At 41.4% G+C, this 27,861-nt stretch overlaps 1 protein-coding gene across 2 annotated transcripts in view; it reads right to left on the bottom strand.

Moving 5' to 3' along the window:
* TSPAN4 (tetraspanin 4) overlaps positions 1-27,861 on the bottom strand; it is a gene marked incomplete at its 5' end in the record, with an annotated part of 415,229 nt that overhangs the window by 320,800 nt on the left and 66,568 nt on the right. The window contains 2 exons of one of the 2 annotated variants that reach the window (XM_084208494.1): positions 21,993-22,054; positions 26,278-26,373. The remainder of the gene's footprint in view (positions 1-21,992; positions 22,055-26,277; positions 26,374-27,861) is intronic. The other variant, XM_084208495.1, reaches the window with a different exon arrangement.

Below are 27,861 nucleotides of genomic sequence, written 5' to 3'. Positions count from 1 at the left end.
AATAAAAGTCTATAAATAATAACAAATGTACTATATGGGTTGTGCTTCCAGTCTTCTTCAAGTTTCACAGAAGGGTCTTATCAATTCCTCCTTCTACCCTTCAACATTATTGCATTATTCATTTTTTATATATATATATTCACACACACTATAATTTCTTGTATTACCCAAAATTAATATCATGGCCACCCTCTACAGCTACATTTCAGCTGGAAGATAAGCAAATTTTATTGGCTTGTATTTATTTTGCTGCCTGCTCAGTTATTACTTACAGTATATGATCATTAATTCATCTGCAGAATTAGGAATAGTCAGATGCCCTCTTAGAAATAGCCCATATTTCAGTGACTTCACAATCAGCTTTCTTGTAGAAAAAAAAAAAGCCAACTTCATGTTGAAAATATGGCAATTCTATGAATCTTGTAATGGTGCAATGGAGGCTTGCAAACCTAGAGCTAAGAATAAGGAATACCATACATGTATTTGTCAGCTGTTCTGACTAAATGTTTTAGTTGGAATTAAAGATACATTCAACAAAGCAGAACTCCAGATGACTTCTCTAAACATGATTTGGTTTTCCAGATACAGCTTGGTAAGCAAGATGCCAGAAAAAAGACTATCAGAATACACTAAAGTAGCAGAAACTTCTGTTAAGACTAAATTTAAATTTCTTTCCTTTTTTTCATAATTTTCCTTCTCTCCTGAGTTTCATCGGTGTTTGCCTGTTTGACTCTCTCAGAGTCCATTCACAATATATACCATGTGCTATACAACCCCCAAATTCATCTCAGATTTCTGCCCTGTCACCTCTTCCAAGCTTAAAGGCAGGTTCTGGCTATCAGTCTCCAGGAGCTAATGTGAAATACAATTTCATTTCCATGAAGGTGAAAGAGTCTTTTACGTTCCACTCAAAATATTTTACAAAGTGCAGCAATTATTCAACTCCTTTTTTAAACACATCTTGGTCAGGCTACTTTATTAGTGATCTGCTTTCAAGTATCCTGCTTCAACAATAAGCCATTCATACAGCATGTTGATACAGTTTACATGCTACATAAGGGTCTAACCTGTGTTTTTCCAAGTGTCCTTATATTCTTGATTGAGGAAAAATTTCTTCCCTTAATAACCAAGCAGTTCTGCTCCTTCACTGATGAAAAAAAAATCTGTGCAAGAAAGAGGTGCTTAACAAAAAAGAAGAAAAAGAAAGAAAGAGGCAGAGCTCCTTTTCTTCCACAACAGCATAAGACTGTTCATTTCTTCCAGAAAAGTCACTTGATCTCTCCTTGATTGACAAGTTACTAACACTCATATTCTACCTACAACAGGTAAGACTTTGCTCTACAAGCTGTAATATCTATGACTGCATGTATGGGGACCTCCAACATTAAAATCCTAATCAAAGAACTCCGCTTTGGTTCACTGCATATGACAAAGAAAAGTCACTTGACTCTTCTGCATACCAGTCTCTGGAGCAAAGGAGATACTGATGTTTACCTCCTCATAAGAAAGTCAAAAGCTTGTTAAGTATTTAAGGATTGCTGCATGGCAGATGCTAAGTATTTTCAGTAGGATTTCACACCAACAAGATTTTAATTACGATGGTTCCTCATTTACCAGATTCCCTGATGAACTCACAGGCAGACTCTCATTTATTCACAGCTGAATACCCAAAATGTAAGCTAGGGTTGAGACAGTGCTGTACACAACTTCAACCCTGAAGTGTTGTGTACACCAACACTACCTGAGTTTTTTTGCATACACACATACAAAGAGAGCAGATCATCTCTGCTTCTCTGTCCAAGAGAGGAGTGACCCCACATGAGATTGATCACCATAAGGTGTTAAACCCATTTATCCCATGCTCATGGTAATACCTTGAGCTAAGTTACCTACAAGAGTTTTATGGCAAAAACAGATGTTCTACAGGTGTCAGCCAAAGAGAAGGAGGCTCATTCTACTGGGAATTTAACTACAGCAGATGAAAATGCACTTTCATTTGACAAATCTGCAAACTAAACACATATCCAGTAGAGTGGACAAGCTGGTAAAACCTCCCACAATGCTACTACAACTTCCCAGGCATCTTTCACTTCACTACCAAGTTATCTAGGCACTGCTGCAGCACAGACCTTGTTTGGAAAACTTTACTGCTCCTCAAACTTCTCTTCAAAGTGATCCTTAAACTTTAAATTTTGTTAAGCAGCTGCAATTCAGACTTACTCTCAGGTGTAGCTGTTCAATTTAGCACGGACAGTGACCCAGGAATTTCTCCCCGGAGCTCCAGGTCTAGCAGTGGCAGAATGAAATTCTGTGCAACAGTTGAAGGGTCAGAGACTGAGCTGAAGGAGAGAGACTCTCCAGGTGTCCTTACAGTGGTGTCACAGGGAGCACTGGCATCTCTGGCCTTGGCAGCAGCTCACCCCTCTCACACCATGCAGGCAGGCAGGTGTGAGCTGTCTCATGCATCCCAACACATTGATCCCTGCCTCAGACTTATTGCCACCACAGGAGACAATGATGTAAGCACCTAAGAAGTCACTGTCTGGCACCTCTAATTTTATTACAAAGAGGCTTGGATCAAGAATACCATCAAACTGGCTAATACAGATTCTGAACTGTGCTGCATAAACCATGAAACTGGTCACTTTATTAGTACAACCATTATTTCCAGGCAAAGCTGCTCCAGCCTCAGGAACTTGTTTCCTGGGCATTCTATAAATCTGGGGTTCTGTCTTTTGCACCACAGCTTCCCCAGGAGACACAGGGCACCAAAATTCATCATGTGCTACATGCTTTTAAAAGTGAAAAGTCTCCTTACCAAGGCAACAGCTACCAAAAGCTTTCACAGATGCTGCTTGTACAGGATTACTAAAACAGTTCCTGAACAATAGCCTTAATGAGGAATGGTAAGACTTAATTAAAGCATAAAATAATTAAAAGGCAATCAAGAGCAATGAGAAGTTTCTGATTATTTTCCCCTACATTTAAAATGTGAGATGTGGGGGAAGGGATTGCCTAATCTCCATGGTTTTCAAATGGCCTTTAGAAAATTAAAGGAGGAAGAAAATATTAGACAAAGATGTGTAATAAAAGTTTCAACAAAGCAATCAAATTATCAGCTGATACAATAGAGATAAAAAGATACTCATTTGTCATGCAAATAAATATCCCCATCTTTTCTCAGTATAAAAATAAAACATAGTAAGTCTTGGGATACAAATGCATGAACACCCTGCCCATTGGTCTCAAATAAAACTTTGTTCCCTTGACATTCATTCTGGTGGCCTGGGCTCACAGCATTTCCAAAATATAATTATTTCAAAGGAAATGGGTAGCTGGAGCAGGAAACATTCTCTAACCTGGAAGAAACGCCTTGAAAGCAATTCAGTTTGAGCTGATTTTCTTTACTCCTTTCAAGAAAAGAGGAGAACGGATTGCAGAAGACTTTCAATTAAATTTTAGAGCAGTAACTAAGGATAACACTTTTACCATTACAGCGAACAAGAGTTCAAAAAACAAATTCTTTCAGTTTCAGTACTTTAAAAAGGAAATCTCTTTAAATCCTGAAAAATGGGAGGGGGTTTGATTTCGTGTGTGCACTTGGAAGGCAATTTTTAGTTGTCATTGGTTTGTTTTTTGTTTGGTTTTTTGTTGTTGCTTGTTGGAGTTCTCTTTAAACAAGCTTAGTTTCTAGTCAAGCACTGAGAGACTGGAAACAGCAATTGATTTGTAGGAACAAGAGTATGTCAGACCTTTCCAGCCACAGCAGCTCAGGCTGCTTTGCTCTGTGTTCCCTCCAGTGTACACATGGTAGAGCACGTGATGGTTCTTACAGAGTGAGCACGTGGTAACAGGGTGCAGGACATCCTAACTCCTCTTGCTCCCAGGCTCCATCACTGACTACTACCTTGCAAATATAACAAAGAATTAAAAGCCTGAATTGCACCGTGTTTCCATTTTCTTGTGATTTACTCAGAGAGTAAACTCTTCAAGACAACCAGTAGATCTTACTTCCTCTCTTCACAGCATCAAGCACCAACTGGTACACAACATGATTTGCTCAACACAACACTACTTCAACACAAACAATAAAACACATGAGCTTCAAAACTAAACCTGTGGCAGAGGGAGCTAAAGACAGAAGAGGAAAAAAGATGTTTATCAAGCTTATGAAATTTACATATTTTTTAAACTCATGCTGGCTTTATACACAAGTACCTAAGAAATACAGGCAAAACATGAGGTTGTGAAAGAGTTTACCTTCTTCCAAGTTAAAAGTCCAGGTGCTAGCTCAGTGTGAAACCAGAGAAAGAAAACCATCCTGGAAATATGCTGCAAAATACCTCTACTGAGCCCCTTCCTCTTCATCACTGCTGGCACCCTTTTGCCACAGTCCTTTTCAGTCCTACTAATCCAAGAAAACATTGATCACAAGCCGACCCTGGCACCACCATACCCTTTTCACTCTTCTGTAACTTGTCCTCCTGGAGGGAATGTGTCCATCAGGATCATCACCTCTCCAGAGGAAGGAGCAGAACGTGGCATGCAGAACGTGGACCGCAGTTCCCATAACATGCCCCTCACTAGCTCCGACCCTGGGCAAGGCCCTGCTAAGGACAATTATTGAGAAAGCCAAAACCCACAGAACAACACTTGCATGGGCTGCCATCTCTTGGATTTAAACTTATTCCTATCACCACGTTTTAGAGAGACTCCATGGCAAAACCTGTCCCAGCATATTTGCTCTTTGGGGCCCAGGACATGATTCTTAGAGTAAGAAGCTCGACCTGGTCTTGGAAGTCAGCTTTAAAATGGGGATCGAGTGACAACTAGTGGAGATTTTCCTCAGTGCATCGCCGGGGATTTTTCTGCACGATGCAATCGGCACCGAGATCCCGTTTCTCTGAAATAACACAGATGCAATCCAATTAGAGGGAAAAGCTTTCCAGGAAAGACATGCACACTTACGTGAAAACAAGGGGAATGGAACGTGTTCCTGTTACTCTGAGCTGTTCAGATACATAAACTCACACACAAACACAAGAAACCAGCCCCACAGGAACATGGAAGTGAAGATGGTAGGAGTCAGAAGCTTGGAGAAGGCAGCATTACCTTCCTCTCGGTACATTCTTAAGGAGGATGTGCATTTCCCTTCCTTAAAGAGTTCCAGCTGACTATTAGAAGCTTATGGTTCCTCAGCTAGAGGCTGGGGTCGATCTATTCTGTTTTACAGCCCATGAATCTCTCCAGTCTGTGTATGCTTTTACATTCAACAACACGATGTAGCAATAATGTTCCACAGCTCTGTTCCATGTTGCAGGAAAATATATTTTCATTTACTTAATATCTACTTCATATTTAATTGGATAGTTTCTAATGCCTTATTTATGAGAAGGTGAACATTCATTCCCTAATTTATCTTCTCTTTTTCCTTCATGATTTCATTAGCCTTTTCCTGCGACCTCTAATTTACCTCTTTTCCAGGCTGACGAGTCTAGAAATTGATGAATTCACATACAGCAGAAAAAAAATCTTTCATTTTATTTGCGTCTTTAATCACCTCTGAACACAGTGCTTACTCTTCCAAAGACTTATTAGGAGCAACTTTCCCAAGGCAGCATTAGTTGAGGTATGACTCATCATCACTGCCTTCCCGTACATTGTGGGGTTTTTGGTAGGGAAGGGAAGAAGGTTATTTTCTTTTTACATGCAATACTTTGTATTCAGGCGTGATTCATTTTAACTGTCATTTTATCACCTGGCCACTCAGTATTGAATGTAACTACAACACTTCAAAGTGCTTTTAAATCTGGCTACTGTGATTTTTTTTTTTAATAACACCATTGTGATTTATTAGTATCAGGCCCTAGTAAAGTACTACAGCTCTAACGCAGCCATCAAAAACATTAGGAAAATAATCCTCCCACACAAATACCTCAACTAGGGGAAAAAAATGCAACAAGATCTTTGAGGAAGTTTTAGGAATTTACCCTTCTAAGGTTTCCTGTCCAAAGCACCATGGTCACTGACACTGAGAAAACAATGGCTGATGTTGTTATAACACCTTCTAAATTTGGCAAAAGCGGGGTGGGGGAGAGGGGGAGAGAAAGAACAGGGCAGGGGGAAGTGCCAACTATAAAGTTTTTCAAAAATCTTCAATTAACATTATTCACTGCTTGTCACAGAAAGCTGAATCTTTAAAGTGCTTTACATGATAAGTAAAGAACACAGAGAAAGTAATGTCAATTTACTATTATTGTAGGTCTCCTCTTGAGCATAAGTGCCCTGTCATTAAAAAAAAAAAAAAAAAAAAAAAAAAAAAAGAAATAACAAACTAAGTTTCTGCTCCTCCTGACTGCAGAAGAAGCCTGGTAATAAAAAGCCTAAATGTTCATAAAGCAGAAGACAAATTAAAAACAAAACCCAATACTGTGAAATAACCTCATGATTTAAAAAATATCTCCAGCTTCTGAAGATATGACTCATCATATGACTGCTTGTGGATTGGTTGTATCATTACAATGAGAGTAGCAAATGTGTCAATTAATTTATTAATATTTCCAGTTTCAATTTTCATGGCTGATAGAGAGATATGAAATACTGAACAAGGAAACAGTTTAATCTCTCTCCAGAACACTTCATGTTTTTAAATCATCTCTCCATTCAATCAACATACTGAACACAGCCAGCTCAATACATGGATGCAATAAATTAATGTGGGGCTACAGATAAAATTGAGATTCTGCAGAAACTGAGTGCTTGTGTTCAAAACAGGAGCAAGGACTTTGCAATCTTGGTGCAAAGCACATGTCACTGACTCTCAGTTCTATGTCCTTCCTTTGGTCTAGCTGCTTGGCTCCTCAGGCTCACCAAGCTGAAACCTGTTCCCATGAACCTAACCAAATGCCCCAATTGTGACTACATCAGTGAACCATCCTGATACAAGTCCTGCTCTCATAATCTTCCTCCCAGCTGTCAGGGAAGACTGAGTTGATGACCTTTGTTTAGCTAGATGCACATCCAAAGCATCCACTCGCCTCCACAGAGAAGGACTGGCTGCCTGTCCAGTGCCACGAGACGAAAAAAAGCCACAAAACACGAAGGAGTAAGATACAAAGTGACATCCACATAGCCAAAAATAGAAACCACTGGTAAAAACAGGGCTAGAAAAGCCAAACGTACACAAAAAGAAGCTGCAAAAATATCAGTGGGACAACAGGTAAAGAGGAGCACAGTGAAAACTCACAATAGCAACTAGGAATTAACAAAGAAGGACCATAAGAGATGAGCAAGATAAGCAAAGTACAGAGTGCTATGTCATCCCTTCACAAACATAATATTGGGGGAGCTTTGATATAAATTAAGGGCAGCCACAGTCACCCACTTACACCCTGGCTGAGGGGAGCATGTAAAACCCACGGGCACATCAGGGCTGTATTACAGTGGCTTTGTCTCCAAGGCACAGCTAATGCTGCAGCACTTATTAGCATCAGGCTGCTAAAATATAAAGTGATCACTGCACAGGTGAAAAAAAGGAAGGCTCCTGGGAATACATATCACCAAGGAACAGAATGATCCTTATCTCATCAAGTAAAGTAAACAGAGCAGCACAGATTCACAGAAAACTGTAGGTAATTAGAGGTACAGTCAAAACCTATGGAAAAATCAATGAAAGATTCACAATCCCATGCAGATTCTCAATCAGACCCTTAGTTGTGATGCACATATATCAATAACAGAGCTGCATGTAGCATTTGGCCACACAAAAAGGAAATATTTTCCAGGTTAGAACAGAATTACAGTCAGTTAAGGAAAAATAATTACGAGCATATTCTAGCTCCTCTGGGGGAGTGCAACCATTGGGAGAGGGTACAATACAGTGTCTTATAAACAAAGATTTAAAAAAAGATCCATGTGAAGGCATACATAAGAAACAAAAAGATTCAACATTGGGGACTTCATTCAATAATTCTAATTTAGTCTCTTCATATATACAAACAACTGGGGCAAATAAAACATAATGAGACAAAAAGCCCATAAAATTGTCTACCAAGGGAGTGGAATGGAGAAAAACTGTCTTTTGCAGGGGGACTTTGGTTGCTGTTAGCACTGAACCCACAGCCAGCACTATTTCTCTCATTGATGAAGGAATGTGCGCTCCCTCTTATGCAAAATACAAATTTCACTGTGCTTCTCCATGGCAAGAAAGAAGGACAGACCTTAAACAAGCTCAGAGTGACCAGCATTGGAATAAAGGAATTGTTGGGCATTCCTGCATATTTTGCTAAGCAATCTAGTGGACACATAGTTACGGGGACATTGTCCCTGTCCTAAAGGACTTGTCCTGGGGGATTCACAGAACTGTAGGGAGACATGTGAAGGAGCCTGCCACGATGGCATCACCCCCCAACTCAAAGCTCCTTAGGAAGACACCCCTTACTTAAGGCTGAGGAGCGCTGTGCAGAGGCAGCCTTGCCTCTGCTGGAGGAGCTGGAGCAGAGTGGCTCGGCAGGGACCAGGCCAGCCCCAGCAGGCAGCGCTCTCCCTCCCTCCACACCCCAATCCCCTGGGCAGCAACAGAGTACTGACATGGGCAAAGAAAGGGGGACACAGGCAGTTCTGTCACTCAGCAGCTTCTCCCTTGAGCTTTGCAGGTACTCTCCATGTAGCAGCTGTCTCACCATTTCCCAGCTTGCTGCTGGCACAGGAGAGTGCTATGGGAGGACTGAGAATGAGAAAAATTGTCAGTTTTGGTGACCTTTAAGTAGAGCTCCTCTTGCCAGATGTGACACGGAAGAAAACATGAAGGAGGTTTTTCAGAGCTGCATGACAAATGAAGACTCAAGGCTGACAGAGCAGATGGGGGGTGATGTCTCAGCACTGCACAGGACAAGATACACGGGGCAGGGTAGGCTATGAAGAGCTGACAACGAAGATGAGTGTTTTGCACTTGGGTGGTGGAAAAGGAAGCCCTGTGAATTGGCAGAAAAAATGTTCAAAGTAATAAGCCAGAAACACAGTATTTGTAACCACATTTTTGGAACAGGGAGAAAACATACAGCTCTGACAGACAATGAACTGTCTCGGGAGCCACAGAGGCCAGAATGAACTGCACAACCAGACATTTTGCAGATCACTGTTGTAGAACTGTGCCCTGGCAGTCCTGGGAGGATTGCATTTTAAGTACTGCCTGAGCTTGCAGTCAGCCAGCCACAATGGACCAGAAGGGCACAGCTGCCTTCCAGGCAGCCAGTGACAACATTTAAGTAGTTGTCCCTCCCAGGCACAGAAAAGAAACCAACCTACTTTCATCTAATTTGCAACAATAGAGCATGGTCCTCAAAACTCCTGCTCTGGCCACTATTGCCCCACACTACACATTTGTTTCTCAAGCCACTCAGGGCTGCACAGGGCAAGGCTTAGGAATTAGTCCATCCAGCTCTACAGACTCCTTGGTCAGAATAAGACACAGCTCAAGCAGCCTGAGAACAGAAGAACAGAAGTGCCATCTTTCCTGCAGTACCTTGTGAGATAACTACAGTATCTTGACACCCCTTCATCCAGCAGAGCTACAGAGTGCATGGCAATCCTGCTACTAATCCTATTCCAGAACCCTGACACAAAGACTTTCTACACTAGTCCCAAAACCAAACTCAGAAGTCCTCTCCCCGCTGGCCATAATTTTAAGTACATTACACTGCTTCACAAAAAATCTGCAGCCAACTGAAAATACTCAAAACAGAGAGTGAATATATTCGAACAGAAAAGCAATTTGTTGCTCACTCCACACCAAATGCAGTTCTGTTTTCTACTTCACACAAACCCACTGCAGAACTGCTGCTTCCCACAGTAATCCCAGACCTTGAAATGCAACACAGAAGTGACTGGTTGGGCTATCACACCCACCAGCAGGTTACAGTAAATCACACAGGTTACAGTGTGCATGCTGACACAGTTATGTCCCCTCAACCTGCTGCAGCCACAGATTTAGGCTATGGACAATCTAGGGACTCTTACAGCTGGATAGACCAGGAATTTGTCACCACAGCTCTGCCCACAACAAGCCCAAACTGAAAGGCAGACAGAGTCCAAATTTCCCTCATGAAAAGGCTTTGTCTAAATACTATGCCATGAGAACACACTAGGAATGATGCAGACCACAGATGCATTAAGTCACAAGCAGAAGTTTTTAATTCATTAATAGTATTCAAGATTATTGTTGAAAAAACATTAATGCTAATAAACACAAGGTACACCAGTTAACTCCACAGAGATTTATCAAAACCCCTTAAATACAGATACAGAATGAGTGAAAAAGAGCAGTAAGCATAAGGGTGGAGTGGGAAATAAGCACAATGCTGTAGTCTGTACTCAAAAAATGTAAATGCTAGGGCGGATATTTTGCTTCCAGACAAAAATCAGCTATCATATCAGTTCATGTGGGTTTTGATTTACAGTATGATGCTGAGACAAGACATTATCAGTCACTTGGTAAAAAACAACTTGAACAGACAAATACAGACCACAATTGGGCTTAAAATCAGTCTCAGCAATTTTAAGATGAGTTTTGTAAGTAGCAAGAAGATGGCAGCTTTCTTCCCTCCAAGTATTTGGATAAATTTTTAATTTAACCCTAAGTTCTCCATTTCCTACATCATTAGCGGCCAGCTTTTTGTAACTAGCATAGCCATCTTCAAGTCTCCTCCACAAGCATCCTGGGAATAGACACTGAAAGCTCCTGCACTTTACCTGGAAAGGACATTGAAACTCTGAAACAAATAGAGAGGTTTTTCTCCAGTGTTTAATTGAAGTGGACTTGAAAGAAAAGGAACTTCAATCAGAAAGAAATTTTGCAAGTCTGAAAGAACTACATGGATCTGATATTTGGAAATGCTTTTTATTTTAGTATTCCTTCAGCCACCACTGATGCTTTCAAGTAGTGTCTGCTCTTTGTGCTCTTTTCACCTACTGTATGATGAAAAAAAATCATAAGCCAAATAAATATTTGTTTTCTCTTACAAGTCACTTTTAGATAACAATAGATCCTGACATCAGGACAAGGAGTTCATTTTAAAGTTTAAAGTAATTCATCACTGAGCTAGGATCTAAGTTGTACCAAGAATAAATGTGCATCAAAAATACATAGTTGCCAAGTCTTTACAGAGCCATTTGAAACATCGAATGCAATCACAGGATTGTAGTTTGCTTCCATTAGAAAGGCTCTTACATTTACATTAATCTCTGGGAATTGTCCTGCACTACAGAAAACCACCAAGTACTCAGATTATGGGTTTGACCATATTCGAGCTGCAGACTGATGTCTGACCATGTGCTTGAGCAGAAAACTGTGTGTGACAGCTCTGAATCCTGATATAAAGCAATAATTACCCTGTGATGAGAGTCCCAACTGAGAGCATGTCCCCAGCTGATTTAGAAACAAATCCTCAGGATAAATCCCTTGCATCTCTACAAAGCCGAATTGGGAAGTAAAAAGATGTGGTATTCTATTGATTTTGCAAAAGAAGAAGTGAAGCAGGCAGTTTTGGGCATACAAAATCATGTGGGCACCTAATCTTCTCAAGATCAGTGGGAGTTAGAGATCTATATGATTTTTGCAGATTTGGCCACAATAGATATGTCTATAGTCACACCAATGAGATTTATGTTCTCCTGTGCAGTTGGGGATAGCCCTCGAGCCTCAGTCCTGAATCCCTAACTCTCAGCTTCTGGCTCCAGTCCTAAGAAACCAGTTGGCTCTGAAGGCTGTGAAGCTCCACTGGGACAGAAGGGCTGGCTCATTTGATGGCTCTGCCCCTCTCTGCAGCATGGACAACTAACCGGCCCCTGGCATCCAGGTGATATGTGTGCTTAGTTGCCAAAAATCCATGTCAGGGCCTTGAACCCTTGCCTGGGAACTTACATGCTCTCCCTTCCCATACACATTTTGAAAAGCAGCAGGGCACTACCCCTCTTGTTAAACAGGCCACAGAAATCTAGTTACTTCCTTACTCTGAAGGGAGAGGTAGAATAGCTCTAGGTAAGGATTAGGAATATAGGCAAACTAATGTGGGAAAATCTGCCCTGTTGTTATCCATCTTTTACATCAGCTCTGCCAATTTTCTCCATTTCATCTAATACTTGACGCTTCATTATGCACCCAAGCTTCTCAAGAGAGATCATGATACAATAATCACACTTTTATTAGAGGCTATGTTTTATTTTAAACTTTTGGCCTCCGTGTTTGTAAAGAAAAAATAAGTGTGACCTTCAGTAAAGTTTAATGCAAGATGCCCTGGGAAAGCAGCATATGGTGACTGTGTGATGCCTAAAATGTAAGATTTGGGGATGCTCAGGGACCCACAAGGGAGGGACAGAGGACATCAGTCCCAGAAGTATCTACATACTAAATAATGCACATAAAAGAGATCACAAAAAGAAGAATTCAAATCATTGGGCCATTTTAGGAGGGCTTCTGTTTGGGCACTTTGTGAGCATGCAGTCAATCAGCCTTGCTGATTTACTATACCTCATGCATGAGAGCTGGCTCAGTGCACTACAAACCAGATTGAAGTAGATACCATGACATTCAAGGTGGCACTTCTGAGAAAAGGCTCCAGGGCACAGGTTTAGGTCTTCTGGGCACACATCCAGAAGAGAGAAGAGGTGCAGGCAAGTACTTGAACAAACACAGTGCTCCTATCTATGTACCTGAAGCCTTCCTGGCCATCAAGTTCTTGTGACATTGCAGAAGATCAATGAAAACATCAAGTTTGGGATTTAAAAAGTCATGATAAGAATATGACAGCATTCTGATAGTAAATGCAAACACCATTCAAAAAATTCAGGAAAATTCTCAGAGCAATGTTAAAAATAGCATATGCACCATGTGGATATGTTAATGTGCTGTCTTTCAGCCTTGCACACTGGGCTAGGGGATGGCAGGGCTATTTTTTTGTGTGTATTTTAAGAATAGTTATGACCTTAAAAATAATAATTCTTGCTCACTCACTCCCCAGCATTCACACTCAAGATTTGCTGCCCCTTACAGGGAAGGAAATCTTTTTTTGTCCTCAGAATGTTAGCAATGCCATTTCAAGTAATACAGTGTTCTGCTATCAGTGAAAGGTGCCACGTCCACAGCCCCATAAACTGAAATCCTCCCTACTGCAGCTTCAGTCCAGCCATGGTAAGACACTGCCCTTCAGCTGCTCTTTGGCAGGGCCGCTGATTTGGCTCCTCTTAAGGACCATTAAACTGCTGACCTGTCCCTCCAGATGACCCAGTCTGGCTGTGCCAGCTGTGCCAACCAGCTGGCCCTGGCATCACAGCTCTGCATTTAAGGCACTGAAGAGCTAGAACATGGCAGGATTGGACAGCAATGCCATATTAACAAGAAGAAACAGTGACTTTTAGGGCTGAAAATCAGGATAGATGCATGAGTTTTTCTTGAAAGCATGCTGTCACTGAACAATAAAACCCAGCACAGGGATGGGGTGATTTAATACTGCAGCATTTAACTCTGCTGCTGCTAGAGATGCTCCTCTACCAGTCTGGCAGAGCAGAGTACAAAGCCTTGACAATCTCCACACTGACAAAGGGTGCTGAGGGGCACCCTGGCCTCCCACTATGCACTGAGTTGCTGTGAAACCTCCCCTAAATCTCCTCACCTGCATGCCCTGGCCTGTGCTACCCAAAAGATCTCTGCACCGCATTCAGCTCTGGTTTGATTGAACGACAAAAGCACCGTTTTGACAGCAGATGCTACTGAAGTGGATTTTGCAGCAGACCACCAAACAACAGGTAGCAGTACTTTCAGGAAAGTACCACTTTAGTCCTCATACCAGCCAGGCACTCAATATTTAAAGACGATGTGGCTGGTCTTTGATTGCTCTCATTCAACAAAGCTCTGAAGAACAAGTATTGCGTTACTTTGCCTCATTGAAACTTCAGTCCAAAGTCCTCAGTACCTGTAAGAGCAGTGGTTTGATTTTTTTCCCCTCCCTGAAGCCAAGATTCACCATTTTCAGCAAAAAGAAAGGACAGTATATTTGTTCAGTGCTGAAGCCCCTGGGACTCAGAAGACAAGAGGAAATGGAAATTTTCTTCTCTCTCTCTTTTTTTTTTTTAACAGGTTTCTATGACCAGTACGGCCCAGATGAGACAAGATGGGTTCTTAAGAGGAGAGGTCCCCTGGTACAGAGCACAGACTGAATGTTGCCAAGATGGTACATGCCAGTCATTAGGATACTAATTGGCCCTGACAGGGCTCTGGTGACTGAAGTGAATATCCACACTGTCACTACCTGGAAGCATTGCTGCAGGGAACAGCTCCAAGGAGCCTAAAGGAAAGACGTGGGTGGGAGGAGGTAGAGAGATGAGGGATGTTTATAGCTCTCTACTGCTGTCTGCATCACGTATTTAAACAAGGGGGAAAATAATTCTGTCTTTCTACACTGCGCTGATAAAAAATTCCACTAAAAATCACTTTGGGTAATTTACATTTAAATGGACTTTGCACATGAAGTGGATTATTTTGCTGGTCATGTTTACAGTTCCTTCCCTGCTCCCCTTACCCAGGACTCCATGACTCTTGTCTTCTGCACCATCTTTTCTTTCTGTCTCCCAACCAATCCAATTAAAACACCAAAAATAAATTAACTTGTCAGATTTCACCACCACCAACTCTCTCCTACCGCTCTATTCCTGTCAGAGCTTTACCTCATCTTGAAAAATTCTAGTGTGTTGATTGTTTTTGTTTATTTGCCTAGGTGACCAGATTTGTCATCTATGAACTAGATTTACAGCACTTTTAAAGCAGAGAATCAAAAGTTTCTGAACAGTTTATGGGCGACCATTACCAGTGGACAACGTAGGGGTGGGAGAGCACCAAAGGGAAGGTGCAAAACTGAGACTAGATTATCTGCAAATTATAGAGAAGCCTAAGAGTTATCAAAATTTGGATTGCCCAAAAAAAAAAAAAAAGTTATTTGAAGGTGTGTTTTGGACTTCACTGCAAATAACCAACAACACTGACTGACTGAACCAGTGAGTTGGTGGCCTAAATGGGACAAATTAGCTGCATCCTTTAAGAGACCAGTTGTGAACAAGCCAACTCTGCTAGTGAGATGCCAAAACAGACACTTAAAACACTGGTCTGCAATCCTGAATCACAACTCTGCATTTCAGGCCCTGAGCATGTCAGATGAAACCAGAGAAGCAACAACCACATTTAGTCTATGACAAAAGGAAGGGTGATCTGGAATAATATTGCCAAACAAATAAAGTATTGTTCCTTACAGCCACAATCAGCTGTCTACTTTTCTTAATCTCTCACCAGCAGAATACCTTAGAGACCCAAAGTATTATCTCCCTAGAACTTCAGGGGATCCCAACCAGAACCAAAGCAGCCAGTGAGATCCCCTCCCCACACCAGAAAACTACCCAGGTCTTCCTACACAGCATATTATGCCCCATATATGTCAATTCTGTGGTGCAAAAATCTGCTGTGGATGAGAAGATCCTGGCAGAAATTATTTGAGAGCTTCAACATGTGAAGATGATGATAAATATTTGCAAAGCAGGTAACTCATCCCTCATCCCTTGAATGCCTTGAGAATTCCGAGCCTTCTAAAACATGCATACAATGAGATTGTGTCATGGCTTTATGACAACAGTGAGGAGGGGAGGGAAGGGGACAAAAGTTATGTGAAAACTAGCTTCAGTTACTGGAACTCCTACAGTATTCTCCTGAAATGACAGCAGAACACAGAGGAAAGGAAAATAAAGGAGAGCAGGGGACGGGATGCAAAGCTCCACACACTGTGTTTTATATTGGCATTGGAAGAATAAATTTTCTTCTTGACACAGTTTGCAGTGCAAGCAGACAAAGAATGGAGGGGAAGAGACACAGAGGTGTAAAGCAGCTGGGATTTCCTCTCCTCTGGCATGAGCTGGGGGAATGGAACCCCGTTGTCACCCTCTCTGCTCACCTAAACCCTTGCCAGCACGCCTCAGGACAACTCTTCCCAGACACAGCCAGAAGGATCCTGTGGAGCCACAGAACTTGTTCCTCTCTGCTGCATGCTACACCTCATCTATACAAAACACCTGACTCAGGAGCCTGTGCTTCCTTATTGTCACTTCCATCAAGCCCCTGCAACCAGCTTTGCTTTCCTCTCCTCTGTAAATAGGTTTCATGCCTTCATAAAATGGATGTATTAGTCATGAACCAAAAACCAAAAAGTTACTGGGGAGGGAAGCAATACTCAATGTACCACAGTCAATAAAAGACAGAAGGAAAGGAAAATATTAGCTGGAGAGTTCGAAGAAGGTTAGGGTTACAAAGAAGCAAAATATTGGCTCTGACACAGAAAAAGGCTCTTCTGAATACTAATGTGTTCCACACAGCAACAAAGAAGCTATACTTACCTCAAAGGAGATTAAGTAATATATAGCAACACCTGAGGAAAGGGAGGAAGGTAGAAAAGAAAGGCAAGCAAGCATAAACACAAAGAGACTAAGGCACCTGAAGTCTTTTTCATATAGCTTCTTCTCCTGCACAGGGGAGATTTATATCTTTTCCTCAGAAATTCAGCATTCAGGAAAGTGGACTTAGTATAACTCCATAATAATACCCTCTTTTCCAGGCCCCAGGAAACTATAATACTGATTTACTGGTCAAAGAAATAAATGTGCCTCAGAGTTCCATACAAGGTCTCTCTGAAGTTAATCCAGCTCTAAGATGGATAAGCAAAAGTGGAAAAATACCGCAGAAAGTATTTGTGTAGATAAAAGGCGCTTTCTAAAGGCCAGTGTTCCTGTCATGATGGAATAATTTTCATTCTCTAGATAAAGAGCTGGAGAATAAAAGTAGAGAAAGTTACAGCACACAACCAGCTCCCTGGGCACCAGGACGTGTTCGCCGGCTGGGAACTACACTTCAGTGAAAATGCCTGATCAGTTACATTTAAAACTGGATATATTTCATACAGGATTCATTTCAGCAAACGTTGACATCAACATCTGACACTACAGTCAGTGGAGAGAAACAGTCACCTGCAGGACAGGATTCATCTGTTTCTAAAGCAGTTGGCTAAAGCAGGGTCTGATTAACTATGTTCTAGAACATCTCTTTCCCTTTCCTGTCTGGAAGGAGAGCCCATATAAGTCAGTCAGAGGCAGACAAGTGGGCTATAGGCATCTGAAGCTAATGGTGGACTCAAAGCATCAAAATGACTGCAGAGATGAGATTCAAGTACACACACGGAGTTTGCAGCAATTAATCCACTTCTCACTATGACGACTGGAAATCTTACTCTGGAGAATGCAAATACAAGTCTCAGGCTTCTATGCAATCCGTGTTGCCATTTAAAATGGATCAGGATGCAGCCCTTAAAGTTGCAGATATAGCCTTTGAAATGCAAGGAAAATGCAACTGGAAGCAACACTATTCCTGAGCCTACTGTTTGATGCAAATAGATCTTAGGGAAGCTCGCGAGCATTGTAGGAAAATTCACAAGACTGACAGTTTTGAATTGTTCTCCCTTAGATTCATGTCATCAGAGCTGTGCATCAGTACCTAATCCTGGGTTTAAATGCAGATTCCAGGAGCAGAGGGAGAGATTATAAGCCCCAGATTTCTGCTAAAACAACCTTTTTTTAAAGTGAACAACACAAATGAGTCCTTAAATAGAACTTAATGCTGCAGACTGAAAATGTCCTAATCTACAGCCTGGCAGAAGAGCTCATATAGCCCAAACTGACAAGCCCCTAATAGAAGTTGAACCCTAAGCTGCTCCCTTATCTCTCTCCTAACAGGTGCTGAATTGTCCCATAACACAGATGGGTGGGAGAAGGTTGCAAGAACAATCCACACAGCCCAGAGCTCCTCTCCCTGTTCAGTTGCAAGGGGTTCTCTGGGAAAAGGACAGGCAGGATTGTGTCACCTTTACCAGGACACCAGCAGCCCACTGCTGGTCACTGGCTTTCTCCAGGTGCTACTCAGGAAAAGCAGCAGCCTGTGGGCAAGGATGTTTCCCAAGCCTCACACCAGGGAAACAATGACAACTACTCTACACAGACCAAGTGCACACTGTGTATGCACAAAGTACAGCTCTCACCCTGAACTGGGTTCCCTCTGCCTGGAAGGGCACAGCCAGGATGAAGTCTCTGTTTAGGCAGGAGCATTTACTAATGCAGTGATCAGTTATCCCACATGGGCTGAAGCCTGATCAGGAACCATTTCTAGCCCTGCAGTTGCACAGTGCTTACACAGAATGAGCTGCCACCTGGGGCTGGTGAACAAATAAAATCAGCCTTATTCAGACCAAATTCCAAAGCAGAGACTGTTTGCCTGCCCACATTCTAGGTTTATACAGAGGGCTTGACTAACCTCTCAATTCAAAGCAAACTAGACACTGACCTTCTCTGACAAGAGACAAAAAAACCAAAAAAACAAAACATAGCTATGGGGAAGCTGCTTCAGGACTCAAAACCAGTCATTTGTTAAAACTAAGAGATCACTTCTCCTAATGAAAGGCAAACAAACTCCAGAATCATCTCCTCCATCACACGTGAGAAACTGTCCAACATTAACCTCCATTTCAAATGCTAATTACTTGCCAGAATCCTAACCTGAATTTTTCCCTAGCTTCCAAGGAGGATAAAAAAAATAGACATGAGAGATCTTCATCTTTCCCTTTCTAAATTTATATGAATTATATAATTGCAGTTTTAAAGGACTAGAGCAAGTGACTAAAAAAGTAATGCAGAATGAACTAACACCACTTGTGACAAAGCAGGAAAAGAATACTTTTTAAAGCAGAAGAGCACTTTCTCCCTCCAGAAAAACATGAAAAGAGAAAGTAGAAGACACTATAATTACATAAGTGAAAAATTATTCAATGGCAAGTTATTTTAATTGCTGAGTTTATGATAGTCTTTAAATGATGTAAAGGATACCCAGAGAACAAGGATGGCAGTCATCTAAGAGAAGGTGTACCCAGTTAGAGACACCTTCATAAAAAGTTAAAGCTACCTTCTTAACATACATATCTGATAAATTATATACACATATTGGCAGAGTAATCTAGCAGGAGTGGCTCACAGGCATTTTCTAAAGGCAAAACCTTGTCATTGGGAAAGGATTTATTAATAATTATAAATGAAATAATGATTATCAAAGTTAAGTGCCTGAAAGTATTTTGCCAAAATCCTTTAGCTCTGGACTAAAACTCCAACAGACAAGGAAAGACCAATTAATTTTCTCATGGTAGGATTTTAGTTTAAATTCAGAAGGCAACTTATATCCATTGGGGTTTTTTTAAAGGCATGTGGTATACACTCAATTGATTTTAGGACAAATGTATTTGTATTACTGCACCTTTAATCAAGGTAGAGGTATGTAGAGGAAGGCACTGTGAAGCAGAAGAAAAGCAGTTCTTATGCTGAGAGAACACAATGGTTCCCCAGTAGCTCACAGGAGCAAGATAAATGTTTGTAGCCTCTCAATAAGCAAAATTACTGCACTTTGAATGAGAGAATAGTGAGGTATGACAAACAAGGAGCTCAGCCTGCCAGAAACTTTGTGCTTGTTCTAAAAAGGTTAGAAGCCAATAATTTACAATATATTACAAGAGACAGTGTGGAACAAAAACCAGATATTGGGAGAGCACAAAGAATGAAAAAGAAAGTCACAGCCTCCCTGACATGCATCCTAAGAAGGAGTATGCCCAGCAGTGAGAGTGCTGTCCTGCTAGATCAGGTGGGTTTGGGGGCACAAGCTAACCTCCACTAGCAGCCCTGCGTTACCATTCCTGTAAGCCAATGGCTGAGGTGTGAGAGAGAGTGTGTTTGGAAGGGTTTAGGAAGTCCAAGAGCTCAGCAGGGCCAGGCAAAGTGTCACTGGCCCCATTTTAAAGGCAGAGCCAGGGAGCAATTGAACAGTTTGCTCACGGACAGGCAGCACAGCCAGGTAACAAACTCTGACGCTGTGCACAGCAGGCTGTGCCTTGCTCACAACCACATCCTGCTTTGCTTTGGTGCCAGCAGAAGGAAAACAGCACTACACCAAACAGTGGGAGATATCCCTCAAATCTTCATGATATACAAAGCCTGAAGGAATGCACATTACAGAAAGATTTAGTTTGCTGGCATGAAATCAAACGTATAAACCCAAGATTATTCACAAAGATCAAGACAACCTTCAAAGAAGCCAGAAATCCAGGGGGAAGCAAAGTATTTCCAAGCAGTTCCACTTTTCTCACATAAGGCAGGGAATCTAAGAGAGAGGGTCATAAATAATGGACTTTATTTTCATTCTTTGCATATACTCTTGCTGATGCATTGCCTAGCGTCATCTGGAGATGCAAGCTGATAGAGAGTCACTTTTGGATACTCAAACACACCTTAAAAGGGACTTTTTCTTGGAATAAGAGTGTTTGATTTCTGAAATACAAACTACTGTAATTTACTAATTGCTTTACATAGCCTATGAGTATTAGAACACTTCTAAGCAAAATCAGATTTGTGATAACAAAAGCCTCTGTAAACTAACACAGAAAGGCATTTCAGGATGACTGAAGGCAGCATATTCAAATTAAGGTACCTAGTTAAACATCAAAGTAACCAGCCATTGACAGAACTTTTCTTGTGCAAAAAGAGTCACCGTTACTTGATGTCCTCAAAGCAAGACCAGAGGACGCTGCTCAAACATACATACATATATATTTATATACACACACACACATATATATATATATGTATATATATGATCATGCTTAAGCCACAGTTAATGGTTAGATGTTGAAATCAGCATTAATGCAAGCAGCCCTTTCTCACACATTATTTGCGAGTTGTTCTGGTCACAGCAAATTCAAAGACCATTTACTGAATTGAAATCACAAGAATGGAAGTGCTGGTTAGACTAAGAGGCCTATCTCAGGAAAGTTTGACTTGTTTAAGTTGACAAAACACAGCGCAATAGAGGGCAGGATCACTGCCTGTAAATTCATTTGAGGAGAGGGAACTGCAAGAAATGCAAAGAGACATTTAAACCATAGGATTATCGTGGTGCAGAAATGAGATAAACCAACCACAAACTCTTCTTGGCTGGGGGTCAGAGAACTCCGAGTATGAAGTAGCTGTGATCTAGAGCAGCTTCCCAGTGGGAGAAAAGGGCTCCTGCCCCATGTTGATCCCTTAGGAGCAAGAAGTTCTCCCTGGGACTCAGACTTGGAAAATCAAGTTGTCTTTCTAGGTCTAAGCTTACACACAGAGTTCAATAACTTGGTAACATGCTATTACTGGATGAGAGCAGTTTGCATGTTTTGGGGCAGGTTTCCTGTGTATTTCTAAAACAGGAAAGTTTTTATTTACTTTAGACACAAATACAACTTGTTTTTCATCAGCTTTCCTACAGTGTGGGAGAACACACAGCAGGAGGAAAACAATGCAAGAAAAGATAATTTAGGATCTAATCTTGAGTAATGTGTGCAATCAGACAGGACAGCATGAGGAGCTCTACACCCCACCACCAGAGGTGAACCTCACAAATGTTCTACTGTCAAGATCGTTCAGCTCTTATCAGCAGAGGGAGGGAGAACTAAAAGGTACTGAAGAATCAACATCAAAGTGCAAGAGATTCAAAGAGCAGCAATGCTCTGCACCAGCTCCTGGGTTATCATTCAGTCTCCAAGTATGAAGAATTTATCCTTCCTTCTACAAACCTGATTCACAGGCCCTGGATTCAGCTACCCTTACTGCAGCACACTGAAGTCAGTAATCATGCAAATTAAAGCCAAAGTCACATCTACCTAGTAAGGAAATTGTTGGAGCTGCTCTTGCTCTCTCTGCTTCAGAAGCAGTTTACCACAAACCATCAAAACACAGACACCAGGAGTCAGGAGAGCCACATTACCCTCCTGACAGTCCGCCCCAAGCAAAAGTCATAAGCTTTCCATAACCACTTCATTGTCTCCAACACCCTCACTCACCCGCTCTGTACACAAAGCTTCCCCTCTTTGAAAAGTGTAAAGAGACTCTTCTGTGCTCAGAACTGCAATGTAAAAACAAAATCATGTGTTAATGATATTTAAACTGATTTAATGAAATGGTTTCAATTCCACCCTTCCTTCCTCCCAACTCCACCCTCTCTTTTGAGAGGGAAATTTGTTTTGGTTAATATGGAGGGGGAAAAAGCAAGTTAAAAATATCCTACTTTTGCCTTAAAGCTATGAATAAACAGCCTGAAACAGGAATGCAGTTTATCTGCCCACCAAATTCCTACACTGTTTTCTTGTTCTGCTTTCCAAAACATTTTTTTTAAGGATCAAACACAGTGACTTAGATCTGCAGAACCAGTGGTATCCCAGAACTGCCTGCTTCCATGCTAGTAAAATAACTGGTTTTGGAATGAGGAGGAATGGTTTGGAACTGAATGAACCAAAGATATAATCTAGGACCGTTAAGTGCTGGAATATTTGAGCAAATCTCCTGGCATTAGAGGAATCAATATGAAGAAAATTGAGAAAAATCCACCAAGAGAACAGAAAAGCTTTTCTCGATTCCCTTTAACTGTGCAACAGACAAACTGCATTATCTCCTAAAAATCTACCTTGCCAGTAAAAAGCACTCACACTGTTATCCCTATCTTAGACCCAAGTCACATCTGTCCCTGACAACAACAGCTGTCAACACTGAAAGAGCAGGGTGATCAGCCAGCCTTTTCCCCTGGGCTGGAAGCCAAAGCAAGGGTGGCTTATGTATTTGCAGTGCAAAACCAAACAAACTCTTTATTCTGTTCCCTGTGCTATGCCATTAGCAAGCAAGCCAATCACCTCCAGGGAGTATCCTTGCAACCTGAATATTTAAACCCAAACCTAATTTTCCCTTATTTCCCTTCTACTGTAGCACCAGTGAGCTCCAGGTAATGCCATAGGAGTCACGTGCACTATCCCACCAATGCAGACAGAAGCCTCTTGGCAGAGTCACCTTTCATTCCCACTTTCCCATAGCGTGAGGCATCAGAGCATGCTGCCCTGGAGTGCCACAGACACTGCTATGATATCTGATAGGAGTTACAGCTTAGGAAAGGAAACCACCTCCCTCCTCTTACAGCAGATAAGCCCTCTGGAAGGAGAAAAGAAATGTCTCACTTTCATCTCAGAGTTCACAGGGAATGTTTTATAGCTGTCAATCCTATAAAGATCTTATTCATTCCCACATCAGGGACAGCAAATATTCTGAGGTAGTCTGTACTGCCATGAAATAGCCAGGTTCTGAAAAGGACTTTGCCTGGTGACATTTGGAAAGCAAGGTGAAAGACTTTACTATGACCCTAAAGTAAACACTGAAAGCCAACATGCAACAGCCAGGCCAGAGGAGTTAGGCAGATGAGACTCCACAAGGCAAAGTCACATGAGGAACATGGTACCACCTACTAGTGAAATCCCAGGTGAGGAGTGTGAACCCAAGCTAACATCTGGTGTCCCAGGACCAAGCAAGCCCGTTCACTCTGAGAGGCAAAACATCCTCAGTGATCAGAGTGGGACAATGCATGCTGGGATCTCACGAGCTCATCAGCATCACAGCCATGATACACAACCCTGCACTCTCCATCCACATACAGTGCTCATCTTCTCACCTTGACTGCTAAAAACACTTCAGGGATACTATTTAGGCTGTACAGAAATATTAGAGAAAGACATCCCAGTTACTCACTATGTTACTTCTTCAACCACTCTACTGGAGCATTCACTGGCTCTATGCCTACCATCAGTTCCCATCCAAAGTGAACAGTGTCCTTTAAAAGACAGGAAACTGGCACAGAGACTGAATCATATTACTGAATTCTCAGAGGGGATCTGTAAGCAGATCATGAAGCTGAAACTGGACTTGCAGAGCTCTAAGATAGCTACCAGACCATTCTCATTCCAACAGACACATTTTCCAGCATTCATTTGCGCAGCTTGTTCAGGAGATCTGATAGCTCAACAAAGGAACAATGAAGTGAGAGCAAAAAGTTCAGATTGCTGTGGGTTAAGAAAGGAAATGCATTAGCAGGGCTACCATCATCCTCTCTGCATTCAGCACTGCACCAGGGCTGACCTACCCTGCGCAGAGCCCTGCTCAAGCAGCTACAACTGCAGAGTTCTGCCTTCTCAAGGATGCAGTAGCCAAATGTTGTAGTACACAAATGTCCTTGACATCACTCATCTGCAACCTTATCCCTCTGCTGTCAGCTAGTTTTAACTGGAGGTGGCTTCCCTGGTTTCAAGAGGGATTATTCAGCTTTCCCAAGACACTGTAAAGAATGAGAAGGAAATAGACTCAAGAGGAATAGAGAACAGGCGATATGTGCGGAAACAATCCTGGGTTTGATTAAAAGCAAAAAAAAACCACTTAAAGGAAACCAGCCAAGGGTGCTTCTTAGCAGAAACACAAAGTCTCAGGCTCCTTTACAGCACTCATCTCAGTGCATCTCAGACTGTGCATACAGCCACTGCCCTCAATGACACCCCTTTACAGCAACTCTCTTAAGAAAACACCCACAATCACTACAGATGATTTCTCAGGAACACTAATTGATATAAGCCAGATTGTCTTTGCCTCAGCCGGTAGATTCTGCCCGTTATCTATCCATGCATCAAGAAGCTATTCCTTTGAGCAGTATTCGCCTTCATCCAAAACACCAGCACGGAGTGTTTTGAACTTGGGTGCAGAGGTAGGAGGGGAATTCAAAGAGTTAAGAAATCTTGGTTGCAATTTTCAGGAAGAACAGTGATAATGCAAGGTACAACCATGGCCCAGATCAATATTCCTAATACAGAAAGTATGCATCTCAGGGCATGTCTGCAGCAGTGGAAACAGTCTTCCAGCTGAGCACTTGTTTTTTCCTTCAACTCAGCCTCACTTTTAACTACTCTTGATTAAAACGATTACTTTCACTCAATATTCAATTTCTGACAGGTAATATTCTCTACATATGTTGCAAGCTGGCTCCATCCTTACAGGCAAAACACAAGAGCTCCCTAGAAGCAAATTTTCTTATTTTGTAAGTCATGTATAATTTACACATCTGCAATATTGACACAGGCTAGAAATATACATCGTGCCAAAATCATTTGCTAAAAGCTTTCCACAAATTTGAGGGCATTTTCCTCTTAAGGCATTGTTCCTCTTGTTACTGCTATTAGTTCTCAGGAGAATCCATTACCTGAGTACAATTAATTCCTGTACACTCAACTTCACAACCCAAAATCTAGACCATGTCAACATTCAATGCCATTTAACTGTACAAGTGTCTGACAGCCCCTTAAGCACTCACGGGGGTTTTTTTGTTCATTTAGCCCTCAAGTTTTCATCAAAACAAACACTTCCACATGCATAGATGTGCTCCCACCATTCTAGTCTTGCAGAGGGACTGCACACAGGAATTCAGAAGACAATTCACCTCTTCCAACCAGGAAAATATCGTCAGAATTGACTGAAAACTGGAGATGGCCTATAATTGTTATGAAAAATACTGAAACCACCCCAGTCTGTTTTATTCAGTTATTAGCAGAAGAGTATTATTGACAAAGAATCACAGGCAACTTATATGTTACATGGACATTCACAGACAGCTGGCAGGATTAGGGAAGCATTTTCTTCATTTCCTTTAGGTGGAAACTAAAAGGGGGAATGAGGATTTTCAAGAGTTTTCATTTGGTTTCCAAATAGCACTGAATTAGGCAGCTTTCTTGCACTGCAAGAAAATTCCATTATCTCATTTTAAGAGCATATCTAGGTACAGACTCAGGAACACTCCAGCACTGAGTCACCCTCTATTTTCACCTGCCATGCCCATGACTAGATGTCACACAGGTATGATGTGTTTCTGGCACTCTGAACAAGTTTAATCTTCTTTGCTCGAGTAATACTCTTTTTATCCATTTAAATAAGTTTTTCTTTCTGAAGCTATTCTTGGGAGCAAAATATTTTGTCCGATTCTCATCTTGGCTATTGGATGAATAATTGGAACACTCACCCAAAGCACATAGTCTTTGATCATTTCCCTCACAGGGTATGCAGCTGGTCAGGAGAATTTGCAACTATGAGCTTTGAGTATGAGGTCTGGGGGGATGAGAAGTGTATGTATTCTTTTGGCCTGGGATTCATAAATCAAAGCTTTTTGCAGTAGTAACTGACAAAGTATAAATAGAGAAGCACATAATTATCACAGATTACAGCTAACAAATCCTCACTGGAGGAAACAGAGTGAGTGCAGGAGAAACTCACTGTAACTGGAGGTTTTTTCAGATGACACAGAAGATGCAATTGGAAGGAGCTCTTGATCTCCCACAGCAGTAACAGCTGTCCCCTTCAGTGATGCCACTGCAAGACACAAAACAACAAATTCATGAGTAAAACAAGCAGGTGGTCATCAGGAGTCACTTCAGGAACAAACTCTTTAATCCAATATTACTGTTATCTCCTTCACCCCACCTCTCTACTTCCCCACACACTCTCCAACCCCAGTGGCAATTGTTACTAAAATGAAACTTGGGTCACCAAATAAACATTAAGTTACTGGAAAAAATCTCTTCTTGCACATTTTCAATACAGAATTTAAAAAAAAATAAAAAGAGGCGATTTTATCATTGACTCCACTCACAAACTAGTAAGACGTGAGAGTGAACATGCAACGGCAAGAGAATAAGGCACATTGGGCACACAGAAAAGTCCAGGTAAAGAGTGTCTACAGAAGAGCAGGTTGTGGCTTACAGTCCACCAGCAGTACAAGAAACAAGATTTGTGGGTCCCAAGGAACAATGCACAGAAAGTATTCAGAAGAGAGTGTGGATTTCGGTTTCCTGCACAGGGAAAAGGTCATGGCAAGGAAAAGTGAAATTGGTAAATACTTGTAAACCTTCAAGTTTTCGAGGCTGAAAAATGCCAAGGAAACAAGCTTAGTTTTGTTTATGCAATAAATACCCACAAATAAATAGCATCTTCTGCTAGGAGTGGTAAAACTTCACCAAGTGATGCTACAAATGGAAAAGTGAGTATATAGCTATATTCAAATGCATAGAAACATTTAAATGCATAATCAGCCAATGCATAACAGGTTAGCTCTACCTACAAAAGCAGCAGCAAGGTCAGAGCCATAGCCAAAGCCTTTTGAGAAGAATAATCCCTTCCTTTTCCATGGCAGATTTATAGTTGATAATGAATTACACCACAGTTTTTTGTCACAAGATTTTTGCTAGTGTATACATTTCCTCAGCATTAAGTTTGGAACTATAGATAGATTTTACAGTTAAGCACAGTGGAATTAATCACTGTGAATTATGTAGGGTTAAAAAGCCAACCTCTAAAAAAGAACTGTTCCATCCTTGGTGACCACACACAGCCGAGACTTTATTTACCCACTTGAAAGACATTAGTTCTGTAGATGAACTTTGCCTGGCTTGCCAGTTTAACTCCTACCTTTTTTGCTGTTTTTTGTCTGTGTTTTTTAATCTTGCTATTTCAGGTGTTTAATGACACTAATTTCCAGATGGTCTAGAAATCTAACACACCAACAAGCAGGCTACATCCCTGTTACATGCAGGAGTGTCACTGTCTGATATTTTACTGGTATATAAATCAAGCTGGCCCTGAAGATGCATCAGCAATGCATTCAGTAAGCATTGCTTTATTTTGATTTTTCTAAAACAAAGAACTAAGGAAGTTTCAAGTGTTTCTTGAGAAGAATGAGCTGCCTGATGATTTTTCAATTTGCAAATACTAGGAGCAACATCACCTTTTAAGGCAAAAGGCATCTGAAAGCAAAATCTTGCTTTTAAGCCAGAGTGACTCATAACAGCTAAGATTCTTCCT

The sequence above is a fragment of the Fringilla coelebs genome (assembly GCF_963513975.1).
Source record: "Fringilla coelebs genome assembly, chromosome: 6".
NCBI lineage: Eukaryota > Metazoa > Chordata > Aves > Passeriformes > Fringillidae > Fringilla > Fringilla coelebs.
This window is presented reverse-complemented; position numbering and strand designations above follow the sequence as displayed.